This window comes from Oncorhynchus nerka, linkage group LG16 (assembly GCF_034236695.1).
Source record: "Oncorhynchus nerka isolate Pitt River linkage group LG16, Oner_Uvic_2.0, whole genome shotgun sequence".
NCBI classification, from domain to species: Eukaryota; Metazoa; Chordata; class Actinopteri; order Salmoniformes; family Salmonidae; genus Oncorhynchus; species Oncorhynchus nerka.
The window spans coordinates 35,643,092-35,652,722 of record NC_088411.1 but is presented as its reverse complement, the minus strand read 5'-3'; the positions used below and the strand labels follow the sequence as shown (position 1 = coordinate 35,652,722).

The 9,631-nt window shown below is 50.3% G+C and overlaps 1 long non-coding RNA gene across 1 annotated transcript; it reads right to left on the bottom strand.

The window, feature by feature from the left end:
- Positions 1 to 7,802: 7,802 nt before the first annotated feature.
- LOC135561169 (uncharacterized) lies at positions 7,803 to 8,157 on the bottom strand. Its single transcript, XR_010459267.1, has 3 exons — positions 8,094 to 8,157; positions 7,927 to 8,013; positions 7,803 to 7,846 (listed from the first exon to the last, which is right to left on the bottom strand). It is a non-coding gene; the product is annotated as an uncharacterized LOC135561169 (long non-coding RNA).
- Between the last annotated feature and the right edge of the window lie 1,474 nt (positions 8,158 to 9,631).

Genomic DNA, 9,631 nt, shown 5'->3' with positions numbered 1-9,631 from the left:
GAAACACAAGCCCTGGTCCCAGGGTCTGCTGGGGTTGTGGCCAGCCAGGCCATCTGCGCCGAGATTGCCCCATGTCCCCCAGAGCTCAGGGAAACGGCTCGGGGTCCGCATAGACCGGGTAGTGCGGACCCCTGGCTTTCTATCCCAACCACCATCATCTTCAGGAGGAGCCCACCGGCACAGACGGGGAAGCAGGCTCCACTTCCCCCAGAAGCAGACGAGGGCAAGCGGATGGAGCCTGTTGTTGTGGTGGGCCGGACCTGTGTTGGGGACTTTTGTCATGTCCCTGTCACTGTGGAGGGGGTGCCCTGCTCCGCCCTGGTGGACACTGGGTCCACAGTAACCCTGGTGAGGCCAGATATTGTGCCAGGTTGGACTCAGTGTGAGCCTACAACTGTGCAGCTCCGCACAGTCACAGGTGAGCTGGCACCCATGAAAGGGAAGGGAATAATGACTCTGACAGTAGGGGGCAGGACTGTGCGTCATCCTGTGTGGGTGGCGGCTGTGCAGGACCCTTGTATCCTGGGGTTGGACTTTCTTAGGAGCACAGGCTGCCAGTTAGACCTAAATAGGGGCACACTGAGCTTCCAGGGAGGGACGGAAGTCACCATGGCCCCCCCTAATGTCACATTCACTCAACCCAACAAACCCTTTACTCCAACAGTTAAAGCAGCAGAGACTCATGGCTGCGCCCCCTCCCCACAGCTGTGTGTGACTTTTCCCCAGTCCCCCTGTCACCTACGGCGGTGTGTTACATTCCCCCAGCTACCTCCATGACACAGCCCTCTGTGAGCCCGGGCCGCACCCCCCAGCCCAGCTACCCCAGATGGGAGAGGAGAGGACACTGTCTGCAGTGAGGGAGATATGGGGAGGAACTGTGTTGGTCTTGACCCCGAGCAGCAGGGACGGTTGTGGCAGTTGCTGTTTGAATTCAGAGACAACTTTGCGTTGAGTGAGGAAGAGGTGGGTCAGACCCATCTGGTGCAGCATGAGATCGACACAGGTGATGCTCGACCCATCAAGATGCGTCCCCGCCGTATCCCGCTGGCACGCCAGGAGGCGGCAGACAAGGCTGTGTTGGAGATGCAGCCGGCAGACTTCATTGAGCCCTCAGACAGCCCCTGGGTGGCGCCAGTCGTCATGGTTACGAAGAAGGGGGGCAAGCTGAGGTTCTGTGCGGACTACAGGCGGCTGAATGAGGTAACCAGGAAGGACTCATACCCCATACCACGTATCGATGAGTCGCTGGACCTGGTTAGGGGGTCCTCCTGGTTCTCCTCACTAGACCTCCGCAGCGGCTACTGGCAGGTGCCCCTCTCCCCAGAGGCCAGAGCCAAAACTGCATTCTCCACTAACAGAGGACACTGGCAGTTCAAGGTCCTGTGCTTTGGCCTGTGCAACGCTCCAGCTACTTTTGAGCGTTTGATGGACAGGGTGCTGGATGGCATCCCCGACAGCAGTGTCTGGTATACCTCGATGACATCCTGGCCCATGGCAGCTCCTTCCAGTCAGCCCTGGGGCGCTACGGCGTGTGCTGGAGAGGGTGGCTGCCGCAGGTCTGAAGCTCCACCCCGAGAAGTGCCACTTCATGAGGAGAGAGGTGTCCTTCTTGGGCCACCGAGTGGGAAGGAGGGGATCAGCACCATGGAGGACAAGGTAGGGGCTGTCAGAGACTGGCCCACCCCCACCGACCAGCGTCAGCTGAAGAGCTTCCTGGGCCTGGCCTCGTACTACAGGAGGTTTGTACGGGGCTTCTCAAGCATTGCTGCTCCACTGAACCGCCTGCTGCCGAAGGACAAGGCTTTCACTTGGACAGTGGAGTGTGAGGAGGCGTTCAACACCCTCAAACGTGCACTGATCGAGGCCCCGTGCTCGCCCCCTGACCTCACCTTGCCCTTTATCCTGGACACAGACGCGAGCAATGTGGGCATGGGTGGGGTGCTGGCCCAGGTGGGGCCAGAGGGGGAGAGTGGTGGCGTACTTCAGCAAAACATTTGACAAACATGAGCGCCGCTACTGTGTCACCCGGCGGGAGCTCTTGGCTGTTGTGGCTTCCGTCAAACACTTCAAGTACTACCTGGGTGGTCTGCCCTTTACTGTAAGGACTGACCACTCTGCTCTCCAGTGGCTCATGTCTTTCAGAGAGCCAGAGGGGCAGGTGGCACGCTGGTTGGAGGAGCTTCAGCCGTATGACTTCACGGTGGTGCACAGGGCAGGGGCACGCCACTCCAACGCCGACGCCATGTCCCGTCGGCCCTGTACTGCAGACGGCTGCCGCCACTGTGAACGGAGAGAGGGACGGGAGAGAGAGCTGCGGGCAGAGGAGGGTGTCTGTGCCACAGTGTGTCGGGCGAGCGGGCCTGTCTGCTGTGAGCTGCAGACTGTCGACGTGGCTGAATGGCGGCAGCAGCAGGGACGGGACACAGACCTACAGCCAGTGCTACAGTGGGTAGAGGCGCAGGTGAGGCCACCATGGGAAGAGGTGACAGCGCTCTCACTCGCGACCAAAGGGTTGTGGTCGAAGTTTGAGAGACTGCGGCTGGCTGATGGCGTGCTACAGCGGGCATGGAAGGAGTCAGCTACGGGAGAGGAGAGGTGGCAGGTGGTGGTCCCAAAAGCATTGGGAGGCTGTGCTCCAGAGTACTCACGGGGGTGGGGACTGGACACTTTGGGGTCACAAAAACACTGCGCCGTCTCCGTCAGGGCTTCTACTGGGGGCAGCACAAGAGGGATGTGGAGGACTTTTGTCGCCGCTGTGACAACTGCACAGCGAGAAAGGGCCCCCAGGCCGCTCTCATGCTCAGCTCCAACAGTTCCCAGTGGGGCTCCCATGGAGAGGGTGGGAGTGGATGTAGTTGGGCCGTTCCCACCACAGACAGTGGAAACCGCTGGGTGCTCACGGCCATGGACTATTTCACAAAATGGCCCGAGGCCTATGCTCTGCCTGACCAGGAGGCAGAGACCATCGTCGCGCCCTGACAGCGGGGATGTTCAGCAGGTTTGGAGCTGCAGAGTCCATCCACAGCGACCAAGGCAGAAACTTTGAGTCCCGTGTGTTCGCCACCATGTGTGAGAGGCTGGTTATGCACAAGACCCGCACTACTCCTCTCCATCCTCAAAGTGATGGCCTTGTGGAGCGCTTCAACAAAACGCTTGGACAGCAGCTGGCCATCGTCTCTTCCAAACACCAGCGTGACTGGGACAAGCACCTGCCTATGGTCCTCATGGCATGCCGCTCCGCTGTCCAAGACTCCACCTCCTGCACGCCTGCCCTCCTCATGCTGGGGGAGAGATCCGCACCCCTGCGGAGATGGCGTTTGGTCGGCCCCTGGATAGCCCTCATGTTCCTCCGGGGCCGGAGTATGCCCGGAGACTCCAGGACCGCCTGGAGACAGCCCACACCTTCGCCAGAGAGCAGCTGGTGAATGCAGGCGTGAGGCAGAAAAGGAACTATGACGTGCACACCGGGGAAGGCACTTTGTGGCTGGGGAGCTGGTCTGGGTCTACAGCCCCTAAGGAAAAAAGGCAGATGCCCCAAGTTGGACAGTCACTGGGTGGGACCCTGCAGTGTCCTGGAGAGGGTAGGGGAGGTTGTGTACGGGTGCAGCTTCCTCCCAGGGGAGAAAGGTGGCACTGCACCGGGACAGGTTAGCCCCATACAGAGGGGCCTCTTCTCCCCAAACCCCAGGAACCCCCACAATTCCCCTCTCTGGCAATGACATTCTCCAGGCACCCACCCTCAGGTGCCGCAGACAAGGCTCCAGACAGCCCACTCCCCCTGTCTCCCCCTGTGTCACCGCGTGGTTCCCAGAACCACGGACTGTATTACCCGTTCCCGCTTCCTTGTCCCCCATATCCCTGCCTTCATCCCCTGGTTCCCAGAGGGGCACTCTGCGACCATCACGGCCACGCAGGCAAAGGAGACCTCCGGGTCGCTTCAGAGACTTTGTTTGTTCCCTCGGGACGAGGGACTTTGTGGTGGGGGGCTGTGTAGCGACCCGCACAGACAGCTGTGTGTTATGTGCTAGGCTAGGAGGTGGTTGTGTTGTACTGACCAGTACCCGGTGTTCGCGGGGTCCGACATGTCAATCAACCTGCTATCTGCCAATCACGGGAATGCCTGGAATGTTCTGATGCCGGGCATCCTGGTGGTTGGCGGAGTGGCGTGGAGGGGGGTTGGGCATTGGAAGTTAAGACCAGGTTCAGCCTTTGTGCTCTCTCTCTTACGTCTGGGCTTCACAAGAGAAGGTCACGATTGGCTTGTGGGTTATCTGTCATCTATTTGGCGTGTGCTACGGCCCAAAGAGTAGCCTGTGTAAAGTTGGTTCAATAAACCGTCAATTCGCAAACTCAAGCCTCTGTCTGGACAATTGTTCATTTATGATCTAGTCAGGTCATTACAGTATAAATGCCTCATGACCTTAGTTCTGTCATACCCAATCGGAAAATCTAAATTTAGTTGACCAGCCCACTGGTTGATAAACAATGTAAGTGTAAACAAACACTCTATAGCCTCAAAACATGATTAAAACTGCGATATTGATGTCATGAATGGTCAGTCCTTACATCCACACCTCTGTCTGAGTTTGCCCATCCCTCAGCTTTTTACCAAAACTGAGGCGGGTGTCAGCTTAGTTATTGTTTCTACCTTGAATCTTTTTGCAGGCAGTCACGTTCTTTTGATGAATGTATCTGCAATTTTAACGGCAGTGTCACGAACTTCAAAATGAACGGACCAAGGCGCAGCGTGCATTGAGTTCCATATATGTTTAATACAAAGTGAAACTAGAAACAAAACAACACTTACAAAGACCAGGGGCCTGTTGCACAAAACTAGGATAAGGGATTAAGCCAGGATATCTTGGTGATCCTGGCTCAATTGATCCGTAATCCGGTTGCACTAAAGATGGATAGGGGGCAGGAGGATATGTTATGGTATAAATTACCATGGAGATTTATTCTGTGGAGCTAGCCTGCTCCAGACCAGGCTAAATTCCAGGATCTATTTAATCTCATCCCTAATGAGTCTGCAGTCACCACAAATGGAAACCAATAGTTATTTCACTGCTCACTATACATTGTTATCACATATAACTAGACCCACTGTTATTATTTAAACTTTTGTGATCATTAATTTCAATGATTTTGGATAAAAAATGATTTTTAGATGATGTTGCTATCATTAGATAATTTACAGTTTCCCATAGACTATAAGGCTATATATAAAATGATAGAATATTAGGGGCCACAGAGGGGAAAAAACACAAGTCATAATATTGTAACCAGTTGTTTTAAAGGAGGACAGTTGTTAAAATGACAGATGTGGGGCATTTCGTGAAATTGTACTTCAGTATGGTTTCATAAACAAAGACATGCTGATGTGCCAGAATATTAAGTATCACATTGTCATAAGTATCAAAACTGTAAAAACAATATGTAGCTTTTTCTGCAGAAAGAACCAGCCTCATAAATTTATGACTTTATCCTTTTTCTTCAGTGTGGCCTAGTACTCTGTCATATAAACAAATACACATTCCATATGAATATAAAAACACAATGTGTAACATTATGTTCCTTTATTGAATAAGGACAAAACAAAGCAGGTAAACCATCAGCTCCTTTGCAAACTGAAGTCACAGTGACTCTACAAGATGGAAAGCACAGAATCAAGCATATTATACAAAATGATACATACACATTCAAAGGTCTGTATATAACACACCCTGCATGTCTGCACACTAAAATAAATGCAGGACAAATCCATACACATCAACTGAACAGACAAATGAATGGATGCAGTAGCCTCCCTGCAGCCTTGTATTACACACAGTATACGCACAAACATCATAAGAGGCCAAATTCGTCAAAAACGAACCCAAAAAACCCAAATTCCTCTGCCCGCAGGTATATTTAACCAAAATTGAAAGCACACTCAATACTAACTAAAATAATTCAACACATATTGGTCCCTCAGCAGCCGACCACTGTCGTCATCAGGGAAGATTGCCTTGTCCCAGTCCATGGCTGGTGGCACTCTGGGGGCCCTCTCCTTCCTCAGGCAGGCCACATTGTGGAGGACAGCACAAGCCACAGTAATATCACATGCCCTAACAGGGCTGACCCTTAATTTGTGAAGGCAGTGAAAGCGTGCCTTCAGGAGGAAAGGTCATTTCAACTCTGGCACTGGTCCTGGCATGGGCATGGTTGTAGGTCTGCTGTGCTTCCTGGGGGTCTGTGAAAGGTGTCAGGAGAAGAGGCTGCAGCCATACCCCTGTCTCCCAGCAACACAGATGGTGATTCACCTGTCAACACAAAATCTCATCATTACTACCTCATAAACACAGTGATATTCTTGACACAGCCATGATGGTTATAAATAGGGGTTGTGTGGCTTACCTTGTGATAGGCACTGATAGATTTCAGAGGCCCGAAAGATTCTGGAGTCATGGACTGAGCCAGGCCATTTTGCCTCAACATTGCTGATCACACAGTCAGCATTGCAGACCATCTGAAATCATAAGATGAGGAATATTATACCAATCAATGCACATCACTGGCAATGCAGAGTGTTCGTCAATGGACAATATCAAAAGTTATGTTCACCTGAACATTAATGCTGTGAGAAGGTGAGATTTCCTATTCACAAAATCGGCCTCATGGGCACCTGAGGGGGGCTTTTATCCTTATTTGTGTGCAGTCCACTGCTCCAATGACATTGAAACCTGTCACACAAAGTAATGAGTATCCTACTATGTGTTAACTGTTGTCCTGTAATTTGTAGATCCTCTTACCTGCAATCTATAGAACTCCTCTTTGATGTCACAGAGTCTTCTGTACCAGGGAAGAGATGAAGACATCTGCTAATGCTTTTTTTAGCCAGACACACACTCCTTATTGTGCGGCAAATTGTGGCCTTGTTCAGCTGTTCTGCATCCCCACTGAGTACAGGAAGGCTCCACTAGCAAAAGCGCAAGGCCACACAAACCATTTGCTCCACACTCAGTGCATGGCTCCGTGCAGTGCGGTGCTTAATCCTGGGACCCAGTAGTCTGCATAGATACCTGATGCCATCTGCAGAAAACCTGTATCTTTCATATAGATGGTCATCAGGAATGCAGACAGTGGGTCCCAACCGCACCCCTGAAGACCCTTTCTCGCCTGAAGGCTCTCCTCAGCACCTTGTGCTTCTTCATCCACCACATCTGCACGAATGGGCATGCCATTGTCAGAGCAGAAAGGAACACACAATTTTGGGCCTTCATAAGGCTAGTGGCCACACCTGGTGCTGGGGGTGGGCAAAGAGCGATGCCTTATAACGATGACTTGTTGTACTGATTGCTGGGAAAATAAAAAAAACCTTAGAAAGATGCCACCGTCCTGTGTGCTCACAATAAGAGCTCATATGTCATGGCTCACTTGACTTTACGAGAATATACCTAATTTTTATTTTGAGCTGTGTCATCTTCTTGGAGCTGGGGAGGAAAGAAAAATAATGATTAATACATTTGTGTTACAGTTAGCATACAGTGTACATTGAAGGCATATCTCACCTCCCTCTCAAGTGAACATTTTTTTTTTTATTTCAAGGTCCAGTTTCCTAATTGTCCTCTTTTTTATTTCGGACTCCAGTGCAAGATTTTCCATCTTTTTCTTCTTGTACTGAATGTCTATGTCTGCCAGTTCTATTTGGTGCCGGAGGTGGTTGCCATACAACTTTCTGATAGCTTGTGAGCTCTGTGTGCACAATACAATTAATAACACAAGCTGGAATTTGGCAGGATGTGGTGTCCTTTTATTAATATCACTATGTTGCCAGGCTGGTTTTCCACTGTATAGCATCTGGGTCCTGTAAAAGAAATTAGATTTTTGATGAGGACTCCTCACCATTGTAGAGTAAATAGTACTTTCACAGTCTTAACATGATACCTCATGCCTTCTGGAATCCAGAGAGATGGTCTCCTCCTCATCATCGTCTCCATCATGTGCTGTTGCTGCTGCACTGGGGCCTTCACCCTATTACATTTAATCGGATTCATATTGAGCTAGTAGACAAGACATGCCAGGCCTACAGTATGCCTTTGATGGGTACTCACTGGATCAGCATCGTCTGGTGCTTGTGCTGGTGGCTCTAACAGGAACACAGTGCTGCCAGGCACTGCAAGGCAATAGGTAAACCAAGTGCCAGACAGCCAAATTGATTCAATATGAATGTGGTTGTATCCCATGTAGAGATGGAAGGACATACCTTGAATGAAGCGGGTGGCATCTTGGGAGGAACCTATGCTCGTCTCTTTCCCCCAGGGATCCCCTCTAAGATTTGGGCCTGGGTTTTTTAGCTCAAGGCCATGTCCTCTGCTGGGGTATACTGGTCAGCCTTTGGTGACCCACCACCCGTGCATTTGTCTGTGGGTATTCTTTTTCACTGCTAAAACAGTACAGACAATGTGTGAGCAGGCACCTTCTGGGTACAATATATGCTTGTGCTTTGTTAAATATTAGTCAGGGACCATACCATTCTGCAGAATGTTCTTGTATTTGATTTTGACCTGCTGCCATGTCCGTTTTGGCCTGTTCATGTTTAATCACACACACACACACACACACACACACACACACACACACACACACACACACACACACACACACACACACACACACACATTTAATGGAGTCACACTGCAAAAAATTACTTGGTATTTTTGTCTTGTTTTCAGTAAAAATATCAAACAATGATCATAGCTTTATACAGTGTGATGCAGTTTTGTTTACAATTTCACCATATCTGCAGTGCATTTCAATAAAAAATTTAACCGTTTCATTTACAGTACAACTGCATTTTTTGGAGATGTGAATTAAATATTTGAATTGTAATTGTGATGTTTCAGCGGAGCGGTAGTGTGTAATTGTGCACTACTTAAAATCATTCAGGCGGTCTGCAAATCTTGCCACGCTTTTTCTCTTTGTCTTTATCACTGTAAGTGTTGATCTTCTTAAATATCTTTTACCTCCTCGTATGCCTCCATGAGGATTAATGCTTCCGACGGGGAAAAGTGTGGCTCTAGTTGCCATGGTAAATCAGTTAATCTGTGATCTGTGGGGTCTATTTGAGTGAGCCGTGAGCGCTGCACTATCCAGGATTGGTTTCACCTGGCTTAATGAATCCGTGTCTGCTCATCCTGGCTTGGTCTTTGTGCAACCAATTAAGCCTGGACGCACATGTTTTGGCTTCATTGAGCTCAGCTGAGTCATTTATCCCGGATGTCTTAATTCTACTTTTGTGCAACAGGCCCCGGGGGCCTGTTGCACAAAAGTAGAATTAAGACATCCGGGATAAATGACTCAGCTGAGCTCAATGAAGCCAAAACATGTGCGTCCAGGCTTAATTGGTTGCACAAAGACCAAGCCAGGATGAGCAGACACGGATTCATTAAGCCAGGTGAAACCAATCCTGGATAGGTGCGCGCACGGCTCACTCAAATAGACCCCGCCACAGATCACAGATGAACTGATTTACCATGGCAACTAGAGCCGCGTACTTTTCCCCGTCGGAAGCACAATCCTCATGGAGGCATACGAGGAGGTAAAAGATATAATTAAGAAGAAAGGCAACACCGCCACAGTGATAAAGCAA